This window comes from Papilio xuthus, unplaced genomic scaffold (assembly GCF_000836235.2).
Source record: "Papilio xuthus unplaced genomic scaffold, Pxut_1.1 DF828952.1, whole genome shotgun sequence".
Lineage (NCBI taxonomy): Eukaryota > Metazoa > Arthropoda > Insecta > Lepidoptera > Papilionidae > Papilio > Papilio xuthus.
The window spans coordinates 5,344,781-5,367,014 of NW_013529697.1; the positions used below are offsets into that span (position 1 = coordinate 5,344,781).

General features: G+C 29.1%; 9 long non-coding RNA genes across 9 annotated transcripts; all 9 read right to left on the reverse strand.

The window, feature by feature from the left end:
* Positions 1-6: 6 nt before the first annotated feature.
* Positions 7-1,440, reverse strand: LOC106125015 (uncharacterized). The gene is made up of 3 exons (XR_001228239.1): positions 1,265-1,440; positions 595-671; positions 7-373 (listed from the first exon to the last, which is right to left on the reverse strand). It is a non-coding gene; the product is annotated as an uncharacterized LOC106125015 (long non-coding RNA).
* Positions 1,441-6,187: 4,747 nt separating this feature from the next.
* On the reverse strand, positions 6,188-7,126 carry LOC106125063 (uncharacterized). Its single transcript, XR_001228244.1, has 6 exons — positions 7,059-7,126; positions 6,954-6,962; positions 6,828-6,850; positions 6,577-6,600; positions 6,447-6,488; positions 6,188-6,245 (listed from the first exon to the last, which is right to left on the reverse strand). It is a non-coding gene; the product is annotated as an uncharacterized LOC106125063 (long non-coding RNA).
* A 201-nt stretch (positions 7,127-7,327) lies between these two features.
* Positions 7,328-8,212, reverse strand: LOC106125023 (uncharacterized). Its single transcript, XR_001228240.1, has 4 exons — positions 8,064-8,212; positions 7,634-7,657; positions 7,429-7,437; positions 7,328-7,342 (listed from the first exon to the last, which is right to left on the reverse strand). It is a non-coding gene; the product is annotated as an uncharacterized LOC106125023 (long non-coding RNA).
* Positions 8,213-9,816: 1,604 nt separating this feature from the next.
* On the reverse strand, positions 9,817-11,128 carry LOC106125055 (uncharacterized). Its single transcript, XR_001228243.1, has 7 exons — positions 11,091-11,128; positions 10,983-10,997; positions 10,858-10,872; positions 10,618-10,640; positions 10,254-10,277; positions 10,003-10,023; positions 9,817-9,876 (listed from the first exon to the last, which is right to left on the reverse strand). It is a non-coding gene; the product is annotated as an uncharacterized LOC106125055 (long non-coding RNA).
* Positions 11,129-11,936: 808 nt separating this feature from the next.
* Positions 11,937-13,082, reverse strand: LOC106125012 (uncharacterized). Its single transcript, XR_001228238.1, has 7 exons — positions 12,939-13,082; positions 12,855-12,869; positions 12,658-12,666; positions 12,527-12,549; positions 12,284-12,307; positions 12,168-12,193; positions 11,937-11,994 (listed from the first exon to the last, which is right to left on the reverse strand). It is a non-coding gene; the product is annotated as an uncharacterized LOC106125012 (long non-coding RNA).
* Positions 13,083-13,968: 886 nt separating this feature from the next.
* On the reverse strand, positions 13,969-15,212 carry LOC106125011 (uncharacterized). The gene is made up of 7 exons (XR_001228237.1): positions 15,096-15,212; positions 14,984-14,998; positions 14,691-14,699; positions 14,407-14,429; positions 14,255-14,278; positions 14,137-14,161; positions 13,969-13,992 (listed from the first exon to the last, which is right to left on the reverse strand). It is a non-coding gene; the product is annotated as an uncharacterized LOC106125011 (long non-coding RNA).
* A 1,511-nt stretch (positions 15,213-16,723) lies between these two features.
* Positions 16,724-18,183, reverse strand: LOC106125037 (uncharacterized). Its single transcript, XR_001228242.1, has 9 exons — positions 18,013-18,183; positions 17,882-17,890; positions 17,562-17,579; positions 17,354-17,368; positions 17,163-17,180; positions 17,062-17,079; positions 16,952-16,974; positions 16,851-16,874; positions 16,724-16,767 (listed from the first exon to the last, which is right to left on the reverse strand). It is a non-coding gene; the product is annotated as an uncharacterized LOC106125037 (long non-coding RNA).
* A 1,356-nt stretch (positions 18,184-19,539) lies between these two features.
* Positions 19,540-19,989, reverse strand: LOC106125086 (uncharacterized). The gene is made up of 3 exons (XR_001228247.1): positions 19,967-19,989; positions 19,719-19,732; positions 19,540-19,646 (listed from the first exon to the last, which is right to left on the reverse strand). It is a non-coding gene; the product is annotated as an uncharacterized LOC106125086 (long non-coding RNA).
* A 967-nt stretch (positions 19,990-20,956) lies between these two features.
* On the reverse strand, positions 20,957-21,502 carry LOC106125078 (uncharacterized). Its single transcript, XR_001228246.1, has 3 exons — positions 21,344-21,502; positions 21,135-21,155; positions 20,957-20,968 (listed from the first exon to the last, which is right to left on the reverse strand). It is a non-coding gene; the product is annotated as an uncharacterized LOC106125078 (long non-coding RNA).
* Positions 21,503-22,234: the final 732 nt, after the last annotated feature.

The window sequence follows — 22,234 nt, forward strand, 5'->3', positions numbered from 1 at the left end:
CTCATTACTTTTCTAATTGTCCGAAGCGGAGAGCGAATTGTTTTTGGGGATATGTTACTTTGTTTGTAAGTTAATTCTACTATGACTTTCTGTAGTCTAAAACTAAACTGATTTTGCCAAATCATTTGGCTCCTTAGTATTAAAATATTTAAAAAAATGCTACATTGTACAAGTAACAGATATTTTAAAGATATTTAAGGAAATATATAATAAGTTCCTCACATCGATTTTTGTTTAAGGTTTTGAAATTGATAATAAACAGTACATAAATATGTTTGTTTTAAATGAAATTCGTAGACATTCATCACAGGAAACGGTTTCTTTATTTCGTCTTACCTCCTATAACACCCTTTGCTATATTACAGATAATAGGCTGGAACAAAGAACAATTATTATTCAAAACGCTTCAGCTTTATTAAAAGTAAATAGAATACGATAGAATAGAATAGAACAGAACAGAACAAAAAAAGTGTAACAAATAATTCTTTATAAATACATACTTATATACATTTATACTATATTATCCAAATTTCTATCCAAGTTCTTCTTGTCCGATACCTTACATTTGACTCGACATGATCGACAAATACTTACAGGAAAACATATTCCAGTGACCCCTTTCACTGCTGCACCAGCTGCATCGTTGACTGCGTCTGCTGGACCTGCCGCTTCTAAAATACATCCAAGTTTTTATTATTATTACGCACTTTAAATTTGTTATTGGTTAATTATAATTAAATCATATCACAACTCTAGCGCCACTTTAAGTTTTTTTTATTTTAAAATATTAGCAGATTTTTTTTTTGTAAATTTACTAATATTTCTTTTACCATTCCAACTAAGCTATAGGCTTGTGCTAGGATATGGTTTACGACAATAGTCGAATGTCAAGATTCGAACCCCCGACCTCGTGATCGGAAATCCGTACCCTTAACCATTAGGCTAGTGACACTTTAAGTTCCTTAAGTGCGTAAATAGTTTTTTAGTTTATTATAATATATAAATGAAAATTTTATACGTTTAATACTAATAATATCTCGATCCAAATACGATTTTTAATTCGTTATTCATTTACCGCTGGTTTCGGAGATCACAATCTTTGTATAAAACACATCGTCATACCTCTCATGACAAAACAAAGATACCAATATTTTTTAAACGGACATTTTGGTCTTAGAAACCCACGATTAAAAATATTAATATAAAGTCAATAATTGTTCTATTTGATTTTAATAATCATTACAAGTAATATTGCAAAACTTACCTGATGACATAAACAATAACGTTGAGAATAGTAAAATTAAAATAAAATTAAAAGTGTTATCCATAGTTTTGGTTATAAATTGTTCATGTGATATGTTCATCAGTTACATTTATGGAGTTTTCTTTAAGTTTATGAACGTCATAGAAATATTAATTCGTGAGCTATGATTTGTTTACGATAAGTAAATGAAAGTGATAATGTAATTTACTTTAAATTTATAACTTTGTCGTGTTATTTATCAAGTCAATTTGTCGTGTTTTATTAATATTGATAAATTAAACTATTAAAACAAAAACTACACTTAACATTATACGTCATCATCAGCTCACTATACGTACCCACCGAGGGGCTCGGAGCCTACCCTAACTTAAGGGTGACTAGGCCATAGTCAACGACGCTGGCCAAGTGCGGGTTGGTTCACTTCACACATATCTTTGAATTTATTCTTAGACATGTGCAGGTTGCATCACGATATTTTCCTCCGCCGTAAGAACGTCAGATAAATGTACATATGTAAATCGGAAATATAAAAAAACACAGTACATGGCGAGATTCGAATCCAGGATCTGCAGATTGCAAGTCAAATGCTTGACCCCTTAGCCACCGACGCTTTCTTACATTATACGTACATGTTGTAAATGTTATAATATGTTTGTAAGTGATTGTATGAACTCATTCAAACGCAACTTTAACCTTATTCAAATTCTGCTTCTGAGCAGTATAGTCTGTAGTCAAGTCAGTTTTAATTTTAAAGGCACAGAAGAAAAGGTTAGCATTGAAATCTTTAAGAGATGCGTATTAATGCAGCAAGATTTATTCAAAAATTATATAAAATATTTAACTTCTTTTACGTACCGGGGAAATCTTCTAAAAGATACACCCGGTCTTCTGGGGGGAATACAGAGTTATGTAGGATTTGACTCATTTAAACTGCCTGATAGGTCAGCCTCAAGCGCAATAAAAGAAGGTTCCAGGATCTCCGAGGAACACGCCGTCAAAATATTTTTAACTACAACTACTATCAAAATTACAATTATACTAAAAATCTGTTATAACAATACATAACGACATTTCTTTGAAATTGTATTAAAACATTAAAAACGGTTAAAATACTATAAACATAATGCTTCAAACAAACCTCACAATAGGTTTAAAAATTAATGTAACTATTAGATGCGTGTGTCCATTTAAATTACTGATTCAAAGATTTTATTTCTACTTAATTGATAACTTACGAACAATGCACACTTTAATATATTGAGATGATAATCAATTAGATTGATCGTGCATGACCTTAATGATAATTATTAATTGTTTGGAAATTCACGTATCACCCGATTTATGTCAAAACAATGCGTAACATATTTCATAAGTTTGTCGATTAGTTTTAAAAGCATAATTTTAATATAAGCGAAAAATGCTCTTGAATAAGTTACCTCTGTGTATTTTCTCCAAAATCCAAATTGTTTTGGTTTATTTTTATTTATTTCTTTTTTAAATGTTAGATATTGATTAAATCGAATTTGAGTTATTCTCTTTTTGACTGATCCTTATTTGTTGTTTATTTCCTTCCTTTTGTATTTTATTAAATTATTTTTTTTATAACTTGGCATATCTAAAAAATGATGTAGATTAAGTAAAACAAACAGACATAGATTTCAAATATTTATTCTGTTATATGTAAACAAACATTTTATATCATTGATGTTCTGCGTAGTCCTTGTTAAGTCTGTAACATAGAAATAAAGCTTAAATCTTACTAATATTATCGTTCTTATCACAAATCTTATATTATCGATGTGAATGTTTAGATTTGGGGTTTGATTTAAAATGTTATTTTGTATTCTAATTTCGATACAGACATACATATTAGGTTAGCTGTAGAATGCTGTGTTACTAAAGAGTAAGTAAATACCAACGTATGTACTTGCCTGTTCTATCCCTCGCAAATCTGAAACATAATGCGTATGAACGTCGGATAAATGTACATATTTTTTGACATTATTAGTTAGAATCCTTTGGCGCGAATGGCGCGCTTTCATTACCAAATCAAGTGTCAGAACGATTAGTGAGGTGACATAAACGTCGATATTTTAGCAAGGCTAGTGTTGTGCCAGTACACCGGCACAGTGACAGTTCGTTTGTTATTAATTATTATGTATTATAATTTGCCTGTTGGTTTATCTTAATCATCATCATCATCAACTTTCCTTCAATCCTACAGAGGTTCGACACAGTATGTACTACTCCTCCTTACATCTCTATCAACCCTCATATCTGAATCCACTCCCTTCTTACGCGTATTTCACACAAACCATCCATACATTCTTTGGTCTTTCTCTACCTTTGTAGTCATCCATATTCAGTCTCAGTGTAATACAATAGTTGGTGTATCTAAATAAAATAAAATAGATTAATTAATTAAGAAAATAAATCATTTAATACAAACCTGAGCAGCAAGAATGTTAACATTCTGTCGAAATAAAAAATTGTCACATATTTATATCTACATTTCATAAAGTACTAGTCACAATAGTAGTTACATCTGTTGTATATTTTAAACAAAGAAACTTTAACATTTAACTAAATGTAAAAATGTGAGGATATCCACATGATATACGTACCCCAGCACAAGTTTTTTTGGTCTCTAAAATAATCAAAAATCTACTATTAATGTTAACCATTTACCTAAGATAAATAATATTTCTAGGCAAGATTTTAACAGTTCGATAGGTCCAAATATTTCATCTTTAAATGGCACTTTTACTTAGATTTCTTGCAGTCAAGGAATAATAGCTAGGAACTTAAAATGTTTAAACAAACGCATAATCTTTGCCTCTCTCCATCCTACTATCATCGCGCTTGCTGCTCAGATAAGGCGTGACGTCACGAGGCCATCGGTAAAGCTTCTGTGCATGACTACATTTGTTATTAAAGGTTGCAATAATTAAAATTACCTGTCAAATCATCTGTAAAGTAAAGAAAAATTGTTTTAGAGATAAAATAAAGAATAATCAATTGCGTGAGATACAAATAACGTTCAAAATTTTTACTTTAAACTGTTGATTTTACATTCAAATCGGTTCTGAATAAATCTGTTCATTTGATTCTAACTGAAAAGTTTTTAGTTGCATTACAAATATTTAAACTTACCGAAACATAAAACATAGTATAATAATGATATTAAAAGTAAAATTACTAAGAAAAATTTAGAATACATTGTGTTTGATCAGAGCGCTACCAACAATTACTCTAATACGAACAAACTTTGCATTATTTTATTCATCATTTTAATAGATTTTATATTTCATGAGCTATAATGAATTTTATTATTAATTCGTGATTAATAACATTATTATTATTATTATAGCATTGTTTATACAAATTATTTTTATCCAAATTGGTGAAGCTTTTTGCGTATAATATTCCACTACATTAACACTAGGAATTTGACACAACAAACCTTTTTAATTGAAAATAAATTTGAATTTTTGTTTTCTATTTCGTTTTTATTCAACGGTACTTAATTTTGATTTCTTCCAATAAACAAAAACGCATCGCGTTAGTCATCGTTACTTCACTATTTTAGAGATATTACTTGGCTAGTAATTAGTTTGCCGCCGTTTATTTTAAAAAAGGAAATAGAGTTTTTTAAGGATATGCTGACTAATCACTAATTTAGTTGGAATAATATTTTAACTTGGTGTACCTGACAACAGTTTTAGTTACAAGCAATCATTAAGGCCATGCTTAATCATATAAAGTGTAGCCTAAGGGTTCAAACATTAAATGGGCGTTGTGAGTGATGTGGCCGTGGCTCTCCAGATAATTTTTCGATGTTTTATACGGAAGCTTACTAATAGCAATGTAGAAAATGTACAGGTTTGTCAATTTTAATTGTAAAAACTATAAACGTTGCTAGAGTGCCCTTCCTTTTCAATCGGTGGGAAGACTTGTGTCAGTATAGGCCGAATTAAAAAAGACATTTCATGGACTAATACATTTTTAACAGTGGTAGAGCCCGCTTTAACATCTTCGCACGAATTGGCCCAGCTCGCCCGGTGAAATACCACGAACACATAGAAGACAGGCGTGAAGTGGAAGCAATTCCACGTTTCGTCTGATGAGTGTGCGTCCCGAAGGCCTAGTCCTTTCCCTTCCCACCCTTTTTCTTATAAGGAAAGGATGGGAAGTGGAAGTGGACTTTTCAGATGAGAGAATGCATGGAAAGGGAAAATATTTCTGTGCACCCTGTCCTTCGTTGATTAAAGGTAGGCAACGCATATGCAATTGCGTATGTCTATGGCCCAACCACACACAGGCCAAACCACATTTATCATCAGTTCATATATTATATGTCACCACCGAGGGTCTCGGAGCCTAAGCCAAAGGTGATCAGGTCATAGTCAACCACGCTAACTGTGTGGATTGATTAACACCACCCTAGTTGAATATGCATCTTGCTGAACGTCTTGTTATTTACCTCTCCTTCGCTTACACAAGTTTCCTTAATATTTTCAGAGTTAATATATTCAATTGTTTAAATGTAAATAAATGGTCGTAAGTGACATTTGCGGTTGCTGCTCCATTCATTAAAGTATCATATTTACTGGACACAATAATTATAATATTTTCTTAGGTAAAATGCAGAGAATGTGGCTATTTCGTTTCAATTTATTTCAATGGGCTCGTGTCTTGTAAATTGTCACTTATCGGTATCTTATGTTACTTAAAATACTTTTTTATTCATTTGAAATAAGTAAGACAGTTTAATGTAAGATTTCTTTATTTGGTGGTTTTATTTTTTATTATTCTTAAGTAATATAAAACAAACATTTATAACTCTTAAACACTAACGTATTTACGATGGTAAAAGAGTTCAGGGTAAGGATAAATGATTGAGGGTGTAATAAAATGCACAAAAACAATTTTAATTTGGTTTTATTTCATCTCATTATCTTCGATTCATTCTCCTTCATTCCTGTAACAAAGATATTATGTGTAAAATTCTCGTCTCACAATATTAGTGACCATACTCCTTTGAAACGGCTTAAAAGATTTTATGATATTTTATATGCATATTCAGTAGGTCTGTGAATTGGCTACTATTTTTTAAACCTGCTCAAAGGGAGTCCCGGGCAACAGCTAGTATGTTATAAGTATTAAATGCACTTCTACTTACAATGTTTTCTGTTAACGGTCATGTTTAACGACCTTGGCATCCCTGAAATATTATTTTGTTTTATAACAATAGAATAAAAATTAAAAAAATAAAGAGGAAAAATTGTAGTTGAAAAGATTTAGAAACTTACTTGACGCGAAAAGATGTTTAAGTTCTGTAATGAAAAAAGCATTTTATCAATAAGCGTTTGTTTAAATAAAGTGACAAGATAAATCTTCATCATCATCATCAGCTCACTATACGTCCCCACCGAGGGGCTCGGAGCCTATCCTAAGCTAGGGGTGACTAGGCTATAGTCAACCACGTTGGCCCAGTGCGGGTTGGTTGACTTCACACAAATAAATCTTATTTTTATAATATTTAAAAAATGTTTTAACTTACCCCGAAACATGTTTCTTTAGTGACTAGAGAAAAAAGAGAACATTTTAGACAAGTAACATTCAAAATAATAGGAAATATTTTTTCTAACTACATCGTAATAATTAAATTTAAGAAAATTAAGCTTACTTGATAGTGCTAAAATTATAGGTAAAAAAATAAATTTTTATAACATTGGTCTAGTGAAAAAAAATAACAAACATCAAATGTTATATGTTAAAATACATTACTTACAGCTTGGTTCTGACACCGGAATTGGAATGGGTATCGCTGGATGTTTAGGTGGAGGTGGAGGTGGTGGCGGAGGTGGAACTACCACAACTGGAGGTGGCGGAGGAGGTGGCGGGGGAGGTGGCGGAGGTGGAACTACCACAACTGGAGGTGGCGGAGGTGGATGCGGCCGCGGTGCAACTTTAACCGAAAAAAAACACGTTATTTTCATCTTGGCTATTTGTTAGTATAAAATGGATTTATTTTATTCATTAACCAAAAGATAAACAAACCTGGTGGTGGTATAACTAAAGAAAAATAAACAAATTAGAAGTGAAAATGTGATTATGTAAATTTTAATAAACAAATCTATTATTTAGATTCAGATTCTTACCACATGCAACTGTAAAATAAATAAATATCACATATGTAGATAATTAATAACATTAAACTAAGAAAATATAATTTAAAAGTGAATAAAAAAATACTAGTAGAGTTTGTACTATCTTTTAACTATAATCGATGTGGAAAATATTCTCTATTTAAAAACAAAAAACTTTAAAATATATATTTTATCTAATTAAGAAAATATAAATTACCTGGTGCTACTTCTTTTGTTGGAGCTGTTAGACAATAGAAATAAATTTATATAACACATTTGATAGATATTTCATTATTTAAAAATAGCTATTGACCAAAAAATCGACCGGGCGAAATAAAAAAAATCTCTCAGTAAGCTTATGCCTTTTACCAGGCTAAGTTCTATATGTGTGCTAATTTTCATCCAGTTTCGTTTAGTCGTTTTGGAGATAAGTAATAACAATCATTCATCCAAACTTTCGCATTTACAATATTAGTAATATACTGGCGTCACTGAGAGATTGAAAAAGCTAAAAGCTAACAAGCGGGATATAGTAATCGATAAGTAAAGCAAGAAAAGATAAATAAGGATTCCCTTTAAAAATTATAAAATTATTTCTTAAGAAGTTAACTAATTAAATCTAAATGTTATAATAAGTTTATACTAACCGCTATTAATAAGTGTTGCTGAACATATCGCTAGTAAAACTGATAAAAGCATTTTGCCCCTCCATTGTCTTGAGGGGCACATGCTGTCTCTTCAACGTGCAAATGCGTTGTGCTTCTCCTAACGTTTGAATCTTTTTATGTAACTTTGCTTTTTATAAAGATTGATAACGATTAATGCTTTTACTATACTTTAATATTTTTTAATAGCTTTTTAATTTTATTTACCTAACATTATAACGGCGTGATAAATTTGTTTCTTATCTGTTTCTTTTACTTTGATGGTTCATTACCTAGTTTTACTAAAAATCCAAAATAGAACTTATAAAATAAGTAAAAATGTGTCATTTTACTGAAGTAGAAAATTTTTCAGTCAACACTATATTTGTATAAATCTAGCCATTTTGTCAGTCTTAACATCTCAATCAACGAACAGTGGTAAAGCGCACTTTAACATCTTCGCACGAATTGGCCCGGCTCCCCCGGTAAAATACCACGACCACACAGAAGACAGGTTTGAAGTGTGCGTCTCGGAGGCCTTATATAATCCTCTTTCCCTTCCCACCCTCTTTTTTATAAGGAAAGGATGGGAAGTGGAAGTGGACTTTCCTGATGAGAGGATGTATGGAAAGGGAAAATATTTTCTTTCTGTGCTTCCTCTCCTCCGTCGATAAAAGGTAGGCAATGCATATGCAATTGCGTATGTCTACGGGGAACAGTTTATATAAAAAAAACGAGCTTTCTTCAAATATCGGGCACGATACAAGTCATAGATATGGTGTTATTATAGAGTACGGTATTTTCTGTTTAAACCATAGTACTTCTCGTGAAGAACTTACTAGAGGAATGATCCTATAAAGTAAGGTCTTAGCCACTGTACTTAACCGATACTAAAAAATAAGCAGTATGCGACTGTTTGTTTTTTTCGTATAAGTTACAATAATATTTAATAATAGATTCTCTTCCTGGTAAGACCTAGTAAAAGTGGTGGAAAGTCACTGGTTACGAAAAGTCATACTGCATTCTTTGCAACTATTTGATAAAGGCCTATGTCAACTAAGAGATGATGAAATTATCAATATGGTAGACTAGCTGTCGCCCGTAACCCCATCCGCGGGCAATTAAAAAATAACCTTAATTAGTAGCCTATGTGTTCTTCCTGACTATGTTCGATATCTGTGCTAAATTTCATAAAGATCCGTAGAGCCTTTCCGGAGAAACCTTGAAAAATCCATCCATCCAAATAATGACATTCATAATATTAGTAAGATTACTAGACTAGACTAGGTATTCTAGTAGTTTCGCAGTAGTAAAAGTAGCTTTCTGCATCTCTTATAGCTTTATCATATGGAAATCTGTAGGTAAGTTTAGGAATTCAAACCATAAATGAGGTGTAGAATAATGAATAGCATTTCCATAGCAAGTCTGCTGCACTATCTGGTACTGTGTAACACACCTTAGAACTATGTAAGACTGTGATTGACATCTTTAATTAAAGTAAAAAACTTATTTGAGTATACGTAGTAGATCTCGTGTTGATTGTTCCTTGGAAGTTGTCAAGACGAAGATTATAATATCAAATTAAATCTGTACTATTATTTTTTTTTATATTTTTAAACATCATTCAATGTTTAATACCATGTTCTGTTCATGTCATATAATACTAACTTCTATAAGGAGAAAGAGGGTAACGACTATGTTTTAAGAGGGTTTTTCTTGCAGTGGGATTATGATTTTTTATAAATAAAACAACATATTTACGAAGTATTTATTCAATTATCAGGATCGTAGGAATAGCCACATTGCCAGTTATTTTCTAAAAAAAAAGTTAAAGATTAATTTAAAAATAAAATTCCATAAAATATATTTATAATAGTAAAAGTAAAAAAAAACAAAATATTTAATAATTAAGAAAATGCATTAGCTATTATTTCAAACTTACTGGGATTTAGCCCTCACATTTCTGAAAAAAAAAACCTATTATGAAATAAAATATTCGAGGCGTGAAATAGAATAATAGGCGAAATTATTTAAGAAATTTTTATTTGAATAGAAATTATAGTATTGTGATAGAAATAATTTTATGTTTATTTTCTTGCATTACAAAGGAATAGGATTGCAGCAAGATGAAATATAAAAACTTACTAAAATTGTAAAACCATTGTTTTGGAAAGACAAATAACATCAACCTACCTGTATCGAGAAGTAATTAAGGTTCTGAAAATGAAAAAAAAATCTTTTATTTGTGCTTATTACGTTTTAAAAACACATAAAAAATTAACTAAAGACGTAGAAAAATACTTTGTTATATAGTTATCGTTACAATTTGCGATGATTTATTGTTTTTTGGTGAAATGTTTATAATTTTATTTAAACTATAGCACTAAGACGAAAGTGTCCTGGCTCCTATAATACGGGTCTTAGCCTACTTTAGGAACTAGGCGTACTACTAATTTGTGATTTAATCATACTTTTGTTGCCTTAATAAACTATTTTTACTATTATTATTATTAATTAGATATCTCAATAATATTAGGTGCACTAAAATGTGACGTACCGGACCGCATTCTTTTTCTGTAACTAAAATAAAAATTAAATTAGAAATTTTATTAAAATTAAATTTAATTTAAATTCAATTAAATCTTTTAAGTGAAAATAAATGATTATTATTTGTAATCAATATGCAAATTAAAAGCGTTCGGTTTCCTTAAAGGTAAAATGTTGTTGAACTCTTTGTTGAAAATTTGCTATTCAATTTATGGTGAAGAACACTAAAAGTTTAATTTCATATACTTACCGTCCATATCTGGAACTGAATTATGATTATATTATTAATTTTGTACTTACATTAAGTGTATCATGTTTAATTTCAAATTAAAATGATTTTAGTACTAAATTACAAGACTATAGCTTTTCACTTACAACCAAATACCGGGGCTGCAAAAAATAATTGTCATTATTTTAGAATAAATTTTTTTGTCGGCTATATTCAAATAGTTATCTTACCCTTACAACTTTAAAAACACATACCGCAAGTGACAAATTCCAGAAGACAAATTACAGATGCAATAATCAGGAAGATATATCGCATAGTGCTAATTTTTTGAAGCATTTTGTACGACTGAATAATCGTTTGAGTCAATAAATGGTTTTATTAAAATTAATATAAAATATGTCAGTATAAGATTACTTAGTAATATAATTTTATTAGTAATCGTGATGTACATTTTTTTTTATTACTTATTGAGATTTTTAGTTCGTTGATATTGTCCTCCAACCTAAAGGACGCAAAGCTTCTTGAAAATGGTATTCGATAATCGAAAAACATTGATGCATGATGGGGACCCAATCCGGTCCGGTCAATCGCTTAACAAGTGTGTTCTATCACTATCAAACAAAAAGCCAGATGCAAAATAAAACAATTTATACTTTCTTGAACGAATATAGCTCAACTAGGTATATACTTGATTGACCTAAAATTAGCTAGAGTATAAGACTTCAACGACAGAAGGATTATGAAAAATATAGTAAAATGAACTTTAACAAACCCATTATCCTTAGTCATTCGAAATCATCATTACAGGATTTTAACCCTAATTTGTCGATTAGAATTAGTCTAAGGATGTCGAGAGAAAACTTAAGTTTTTTTCAAATAATTAGACAAAAGGCGTTTAGTCGTTTTAAAAGTAACTGTTGAAAACTCCTTCGACATTTTTAAAGTTTAGTACCAGATTTAGAAGGTTCGTGAAGTAAAGTTGTCGCTTATAACATCAGTTGAAAGAAAATTATTTATGAATTGTGTCAATTCAATATAGGTACAGCAATAGTATATTTTAAAAATATAATTTTAAAGCATATAATAAAACATTATTTTTTATTAATATTCTTTATTTAATTTTCGCCCTTGTAAAAGTACAAATGTGTACAAAACAACCTGTAAAAAAGAATTCATCTTATTAAGATGTAGATTAAGAAATTGCTAAAAAGGATATTGTCATTTAAGTATAAAAAAACGATATGTAAGTTTTAATACTAAATAACATTAAAATATTCTTCCATTTACCTTTTTTTTATCAATTTACAATTTATTATATACACTTAACTTACATATAACACGGTTATCCTTTGCATTCCTACAAAAATTATAAATATAATTGAAAAATTTATAACGACGTAAAATACATTTTTAACGAAATTTGTACAAAATATTTAGAAATCTGTACCTGTATAGAAGCAAAGTTGAAGTTCTGAAAGAAATACCATACGATATAATTTCAAAATTTTGAAACCGAAAAAAGTAAATTGCTAATTTTATTTTGTAGAAGTTTTACATTCTTTTTCGAATATAAAACAAGGTTTATAAATGAATTTAAAGTAACAGAAATACTCAAGTTTGAAATGTTTATATTAACGATTTTTTTTAATATCATTATTAAAATCGATATTCATTAGTAAAAAATTATTACCAGACCGCATGACTCTTTGGTTTCTGGAATGATCAATTTATTTAATATTATTTATAGAAAATAACTTATTATTAAACACGATGTTTTCCTTATTAATTTTATGTATGAAATATTAAAAAAAAAACATGTACCAGATACATCTGAAATCAAAAAGTTGAAAAATAAGTGAAAATAAATACAGTTTTAAATATTAAATAACAGTCCATACACGATTTGTAATTGGCAACTGCCACTAAAATGCTGCCTGTAGAAAGCTATTGATAGTCATTGCTTGAAGCAGATCGTGTATGTCAATCCTTAGTATTAACAAATCATCTTAACCACTTACCCCCAAATACAGGAGCTGAAATTATAAGATTTTAATGAGTTTTACTCAAAACTTTTAATATACTATGAATGTCTGAAAACTTACCACTTATTACTTTTGATGTAAAATATAATAGAAGTACAGATAATAATAGCATTTTAGTTACAACCCTTAGCTCTGAAGAGAACATTTTGTTGTGCCAAATACTGCGTTAAAAGTAAGTTAGGTTCAATACGTTTGCATTACGATTAATAATCGTGACTCTTTGGTTATTAATAGCTCGTGAATTTTATTTGAATACATATAATTTTAATAACTTTAACTATTTTGTTATGGATTAGTATTTTCTAAATGTTATTATATTATAGATGGTCTATAGGCCCTTAACAGCTGAAATACGACACTCTATAAAGTTGACTGAAAACAAACTGGTTTCCAAAATGATTCGGATAGTAATTTTGAGGAATAACATTTTGTTTTAAGAATATGTAGTAAACTCCACCTTTTAGTGATGAGAAATTTAGTTTAAATGATTTAAGTTTTTGGTGTTCTTTTGTTTATTGAACTTAAGTTAACTTGCGTATTAGACAGGTTTGGACATTACCGTTGATCTGTGATCTTAAATACATCTTTGGACGATAAAGAGCTGATCATCGCTTGAAATACAAAAAACGAGTGCAGTATGTAACGAAGTAACTGTATACTGTAACGCTTTTGTAAATAAGCCTAGAGAAAAGTAGATTGAATGATGAATTTCTCGGATTCTAAATTTATTTCCCACGTAACTTTTTTTTCCTATCTTTTTTATATATAATTCTATAAATGAACACATAATTGATATATTTCAGAGTATATAAATTTAATTTTATGCTTTTAACTAAGGGCTGCTTTACATGGATTGCTGCAAGTAATCGATGTCGAGACTATCAAGTGGTCAGTGTTGAGCGAACAGCATTTGACGTTCGTCATATTACAAGGACCGTAGTATACAGTTGCCGCTACTCCAACCGCTTATAACAGTTCGTGTACAGCACCCTTTAAGTCTATAAAATTTATAAGTTGGTTATGGTCGTAATGAAGGAAATAAAAGTTATTAATATAAGGAAATTATTTATTTAACATCTGAAGCAAAAGTTCTTTGGTTTCTATGGCACATTTCCTGCAACAGATATTATTAGATCGTTTCATATTTTATCTAATACAGTAATAAAAAATATTTTAAACTCACTTTTTAATTATTTCTAATTAAATCACGGCTTTTAATTATAATCATTATTAAATATAGTATATAATGTAATAGTACCTTTTTGTTATTATCCTTCGCAGCCCTATAAAAATTAAAAAAATAAATGATAACAGTTGAAAAATTGTAATTTAAAAGGTTTTTAAGAGAATGGTATTATTTTTGACTTTCATCTTACCTGCATCGAGAGCCAGTTGAAGTTCTATTAGTAAAAAATAAATAAATTAGTAACTATAGCTACGCGTTCATTTTAATTTAAGTGTAACGAAAATATAATAACCAACTAAATAAATAAATCAACAGATAAAATTTATATTTATCTTAACTTACCAGGCCACACTTCTCGGTTGTTACTGTTGAAGACGAAAAATATTTATTAGCAAATTGTTTAAAATAATGTAAAAATATCAAACAGTGGTAAGACCAGCATTATTATCTTTTGTATGAATGAGCCAGCTTGACCACATCACAGGCATAAAGTTAAAGCAATTCCGCGTTTCGTGTAATGAGTTTGCTCGCCGGAGGCCTAATGTTTGTCCTCTTCTCCTTCCCGTCCTTTTCTTATATATATATATATAAGGAATAAAAGAGACGAATAGAAAAAAAAACCTTACGTGTTTCATCTGAAAAATAAAGAAATTTCATTTTTTAATATAAATTACTAGATGTTAGCTACGACACCGAACGCGCGGAATTAAAAGAAAACTTTATTTGTTCTGGAGATACCTTCTATTTACCCATCCATCCATACATCCAAACATTCGCATTTATATTAGTAAGAAGTAAGATTATGCATAACTAGCTACTGCTTCCTAGTTGAGCAGATAATAACATAGGATAAAATTGTATCCGAAACTTATACTATTCTTTTAAATGTTAGTAAAATTGTCTTTGTTAATATTCTTACCTCCTACGAGTGGTGCTGAAAAAATAAAAGTAAATTAGGTATTGTCAATTTATATAAACACAGACACTCCAATTTTATTAATATTTATTTACATAAGTTAAAAGAAGCTTACCACATCTTACAAAAGATGAAAACAACAACATAAGTATTGTAAAAAATATTATATTGGACAATGTAAACAAACTTGATGTGTGCATATTGGATTGTAAATTTACCAACAAAATTTCAATGCAACAGTTCTCTCTTATATAACTTTCGTTGTGTAACTTTATAAATTTATAGTACACTAGCTGTTGCCCGCGACTTCGACTACGATATTAAAACAAAAGAGTTCATATTTCGTTGCGAACCTATCGTTTTATTATGCATATGAAGAACAACTAAGATAGTAGATCGTAGAATTTCAGGAGAAAGAGTAACCTTTTTTCTATTAAAGAATTCCGAATTTATCCAGATCCATTTTGGATTTTCCCTGGTAACAAATATCCATACAAATTTTTCTATTTCTAGTATTAATACGATTGCTTTAATAACGTGACTTAATCATTAGCTTTATTAGTAGTTCGTGAATATTAAATTAAATTTGAGACTTATCGTTTCTCCTCATATTTAATGTCGATATTTAAATCCATTTTTACCTACTGGCGTCTACAAAAAATATTAGTACTTGTTTTTCACAATTCAGTAGTAGTATAAAAATTTAAGGAATATTGTATAACGATATATTATATATTAGTACAAGTTATTTTATTATAGTTACGCACTGAAATTATGACTTTTACTATACTTTCTTATTTTTTTAAAGTATTCCCTTTGATCTTAGCAGTCTTTCTAGACGTAGTCATTATGTATTTAGTGACCCGGTTCACGAGCCGCTCCTCCGTGGTTGTTGCGTAAAAAGATATGAGGGAAGACTTTTTTAATCTTAGGCTCTTCGTACACAAGTTACGTAAATTTTCGATACCCAGCAATTTTAGTTCATAGAGGTAGATTATCATAGAGGTTCATACACAGGCACGCGTCGCTGAGGTTGTGTTGTGTACGCCAGTCGCTCGTTATGTTTGTCAAGGTCACATTTTGTAAATTCGTATCAACCGTGTTACGATACTTGTACTGATTGCTTTCGTCGCCGTTCGTACCGTGCGGTTCGTACACACAATATGGAATCATATTGTGTTAACGAACCGCGCGCGCTACGCGATACTCGCCACTGAAGGATCGGACATTGGTTTTTGTGATTTGTGTACGAAGGGCCTTATTTGTCTTTCAAAAGTTGATTGACGAGTATATTTTTTTCATTTTAGGTTGGTATTCTCTTTTTAAAAATAAATAAGAAGATAAAAATAAAATTTGGAGTAAAAGTTTATTTTTATTTTAAAATTAACAATATAAATCTGTATTATCATTTTATTATAATATATTACCAATTTATTAAGAAATGAAGTATTTTTATTCATAACTCTAAGATGACACGATCTTAATTGTAACTTAAATTTTACAGAAAATAAAATAATCGTGTTTATTATTAGATTATTTATTATTTTATTTATAAGTAATTTTATAGTTTTAATATAGCTGGCATGCTGTCAACCTGAAAAAAAAAAACGATGACCAATAATTGTACAGTACGGTATATTATTTAACCACAAAGTATTTTCTAACAAAAGATTCTTTGAGGATATAATTCTATTTTTAATCGTTCTTAAACAACGATCTTAATCGAAGCTTATAAAAGTACTTACCCATTTGCATAAAAGCTTTTGTTATATCTAGCTTTTGCATTTCTGCAAAGAAAAATGATCCAATAAATATGATAAAATAAATCGAAAATATGTTAAAAATATTTTATCTTCAATGTGATACTTACGACGTTAATTAAAATATTAATGCTCTGAAAAATTCAATATTTAATTATTATAATATTCAATGTAAAATAAAATTAAACACTTATTTATTTTGATTACTTACCGGACCGCAATGATCTTTAGTTACTGTAATGATTTTTAAATATTAATTTAACAAACTAATAAAAAAAATTAAACCTACGTAAATATTTCAATAAAAATGTAAATTCTTACCTGTCGGTAGGAAAGGAACTAAAAAATTAAAATAATTTGTTACATTAGCAAAATAAGTTACAAAATATTGAAAAAAAAATTAAAATGTAAAAAATGCTTACTTGGAAATTCGCTAGCGTCTGTTGTATAACAAAGAAAAAAATATTAAAAATATGTATATATACAGGTCATAGGAAAACCGATTGATTTGACTTGATTTATAGAGTCGTAGGTAAAATTGTTTTCTTTTTTTAATTGTATGTAATGCTTGTATATTTTTAAGAACATATTAATTTTTTAAAAAATAACTCACTATGATTGCTGGGTGCTGAAAAATAATTTAAAAGTCATAAGTCGCTTATTTTGCTGAGTAAATTACAAATAAATGCGAGCAGTTTTGTAAAAAAAATTATATGTATGTACATATCTATGTAGGTTAATATTAATGTTCCTTTCGTTGCTACAGCCAGTAACCGTAACGGTTTGACCGGCCAGCACTCTTTAATGTTATCGCCACTTACTTGGAAATTGGACAGTTGCTGGAAAAGAATAACAAAAATTAAAACAGTTTTTATTTAACATTTTACCAACAAATTTTACGAAATAGTAATACGAGACTAAAATTTAAAGTAATAAAAAATTAATAATATAAATTAGTTGAATTCTTTTTTTTTTTTATAAAATATTAGCAGATTTTCCTTAATTTACTAATATTTCAAGTACCATTTCAACTAAGCTCTATGCTTGTGCTAGGATATAGTTGTGCGGATCCTACGCACGAATCCGACTAATAATGTCATAATGTCTGAATTGTAAAGGAGAAAACTAATGATTAACTTACTTGCAGGAGCTGAAACAAATAAATTAATTTAAACTAAATTGAAACAGGATATTTAGAATGTAATATTTTATACTTTATAACTTTTTTGATCCAAATTACAAAGAGTTGTTTAAAAGTGAAATGTAACTAACCAGATAGAGTGTCCATAGCAAAATATATCATTATAGTAAAAGTTACTGCAAAAGATGATATTTTCATCATTTTTGTTATTTAATATTGATGTTTGTATAACTTACTACTTCTTGATATACTTTTAAAAGGTTAAAAATATTGAAATTTTTCCTAATAAACATTTTTTATGATATTAGTGACGCACATGTTATGTATTCGTGACAACCTAATACTTGTTATCAAATACATTAACTATGGCGTATAAACATAAAAATATTATTCAGAAACATAAATATTATGACATAAAAAGATTAAACTTTGACACACGATGTCAATGAAATTATTTACGACTCATTATTTTGTATTTTTCACATTTTATAATTTTGACACAATCTTGCCGGTAAAACACACATCAATGTGAAATGTTTTAGCATAATAAGAAGTATAGAATAACCGATTTGAACGACATATTATTAAGTGTGTTCGATTCTAAATATGATTGAACTTATCTTGTTTTATCGTCAGGCTTAATTTACACTTTGGGACGCTTTATTATGGCTTATTTAGGACCATATTAAATATCAATTATGTATAATTAATAAATAGTACCAGGATGAGCGGAGCGAGCTTTGTTCGGTATTTTTTTTTTATTTTTTAAATTGTGTTTTTGTAAATTATATTTAAGTACGAATTAATAATAAAATGATGAAATATGAATAATATTTTTCGATCTTACCGATAGGAAAAGTTAAGTTTATGTTTAAGTTGATTATCGATAAAACACGAATAAAATTACATTTTCTAAAAATGATTCCTAGCTAGATCGATTTATCGCCCCCGAAACCCCCTATATACTAAATTTTATGAAAATCGTTGCAGCCGATTCCGAGATTCCAATTATATATACATACAAGAATTGCTCATTTAAAGATATAAGATAAACCTTGTTTTGCTGTGTGACCTTTGTTTCTACTATATTGGTAACTTGTATGTTCATTGATTAATATTGTCTATTGTTTGTTACTATATCCGATAGTTTGTAGTAGATCTATGGTTTTTCGCAATTCAGAAACTGGCGAATATTTGCGTGAATGCTCATTGATATTCTTTATTTAACTGTCACGAAGAGTCATTCGTGCAATTCACTTGTCTGTTATCGTAGTTTTCTGAGACCTAAATTCCCGTTTAAAACATCTGATTTAAAACATCATCTGTCTTGTCAAAGATAATGACAGGGATTATATTTTTTATAAAGAGATTATAGTCTCAAAAACCCTTGGTAAGTGTAGTAAAATTATAAACTCACTTAGATATTATATAAGTAACAAGATGAGAGAAAGATACAGGCATTACTAAGGAGGTTTTATTAGTATCGTACTCCATGAAGATAGAGCTTACAATTTTTTTTCAATTAGAAAACCAACAATCGATCGTTTCTAATACAGATACAGAGCTTAGCTAGAGAAATCATAATTCGTATTAGCAAAAGTATTTTAAAAGTTATCAATATAGAGAACTAACTTTACATATACAATAAAGGCTTTGAAATTAAACTACAAAATAACATGTTTTGTAACATTTTAATATACAAAAGTTCATTTGTTGTTGAGACCAGTTTCTTTATTCAGCAAACTCTATATTTTGTTTTGTAAACCTGAAAAGAATACATTTTGTTAGAAGATTAAAAATACAAAAATATAATACAAACTTTAATTGTGCAATTTACCTTTAATCACACGTCTAAAAATAAAGAAATAATTTTAATTTTTAAAAACTATTTTAAATTACTAAATACTTAATAAATTGAAATTATTTAATTAAATATTTGTATTAATGTCACCAAAAATACTTGAAGATATTTCACATCATTAGCTAAAGATAAAAAATCCAGTACGGTTAAAAAAGTATGAGCCATTCTGGTTTTAAGAAAGTCTTTGACTTAATCACATTCTACTAAAAAACTATCAACCTTACCTGATAAGAAAATATATTTATTCCCTGAAATATATAAGTAACGATTTATTTCTTTTGAATTATTCAAACTTTCGTGAGACATTATACTTAATTGATATATAAACACGGCTAAACACTCACGTACATACGTCCGGTGGCGGCACCGACTAGTTTCCGTGAGCGACGGGCCGCGTCCGCGGAATAATACCAGTGCCACTCATCCTGATGAAGGGCCCCCGATGGGCTCGAAACTAGTCGGTGCCGCCACCGGACGTATATACGTGAGTGTTTAGCCGTGTTTATATATCAGTTTATTTCTTTTGCTTTAAACTGATGAAACTTCTTACTTCCAGTATTTAGTATTTGATCTTGAATATATGTTTCTCAATGAATATATATAAAGAATTAATTATCTTGCGTAAAATGATAGGTCCAAACCAGACTAGTCATAACAAAATGCATTTTTTTATATAAGAGAAGAGGGCCAACGAGCAACGGGAACACCAAGGTGATCAACGACACCCATGGACATCAGCAATACTAGAGGAACTGCAGATGCCGGCCTTTGACAACGTGATACGCTCGCTTCTTAAAGGACTCTAAATCGTATTGGTTTGGAATGTTCAAAGTTTGTTATTAAAAATGCAACTAATATGAAGAAATACATAAAACTTACCGGAATGCATCTTCTACGTATTATATCTATGAGTAACGGGAAGTATTAATTGTTTTGTTTATAATTTATGAATAATTAAAATAATAATAACTACTTACTAATTGTTCCTGGTGGATCTAAAAGATATAAAACATAATTTTAAGTAGAGTTGCTATGTTGGTACCAAAGAGTTTAGAATATGCAGTAAAATACATTTTAACAATTAAGATATTAAAAAAGAAATAATAAAAACTCACCCTCGTACACTAAAAATAAGAAATAATAACAAATCAATTATCTATAATAACAAAATATGAATTAATAATGAACAAAACATAATCTCATTGATTATTTACCTTCTTCTGTAGCTAAAAGATACAAGAATAATTAAATTAATTAGTATTGAAAGTTGTAAATATATGTTATATTTTCGAGTTGTATTCATCGTATTGTTTAGAACTTTGGGTTGTATTCAGTCTATGCACTAGCCAAAGCTAGTAGACTTATGTCTTAATAATAAAAAAATATACTTACAGAATGAGTCATCATCATCAACTAAAAAATAAAACAATATCAATTAAGGCAGTAAAATATGAAAAACATTTTTTAAATACAGTGAAAAGATAACTACTTATTTAAGATATTCTTTGCAATTGCTGAATAGAGTTGTTTATCTCTATTGTAAGTGCAAAATTAAAAAAAAATACCTTAAATAATTAAAGTTTATTATTATAAGAACTTACATGGAAAACCAAATGCATTGGCGTGTATAATCATACTAGTGAGGAGTATAAAATAAAATATCATTTTATAATTTAATTAAATGATTTTGTACATAAAAAAGACGTTTACTTCATGAGGATTAAGCTAAAATACTGGAAGTCTCATTATAATTACTTTCATGTCGTGAATAATAAAATCGTAATGCGTTCTTTTATTAAATAAATGTGAATATAGTTTGTCACTGTCTGCATGCAGTCGTGATACATAGTCGAACCTGGATAGTGAAAGTCCAAAGTACCGCGATATTGTTCTGGTTTGTAGCGGTTTCTCTCTTATCCGGGTTCGACTGTACATGTACCATACTCTATGTATGTCCAGTCTTAGTCTAATGACTGCAACACTTGGTAGTGGACTTGAATCAGTTATTCAAATGAATCGATTCCAAGTAGTTTCTTAGTCGCTATGTTTTAAAGTAAAATAACAAATTCAACTATTTGATATGTTATTTAATTAAACTTGAAAGCAATATGTTATATTAAAACCAAGTTTAATATAATATAATACAAAGAATTTTTCAACCAGGGTGCATACAATTAACTTACTTTACTTATGTACAATGTATCTTATTATTTTTAACATGTCACAAAATACGCTAACTGTAACATATTGATCTGCAAATTACCTCTTCTAAGTTTTTCTAATACTGTAATTCATTTGTTTATTAAGTAATAATACAGTACACATCAAACAATAATAAAATTTGTATCGATAGAGATAGCTTGATATTAACCAGAAAGAGAAATACGACTTTGGTAATACGTGGGGTTAGGCAAAATAAAACATTGAATATGTCACAAATCAAATTCGTTTATTTTGTATACTTACAAATTTCAATTATTTCCAAACAAATC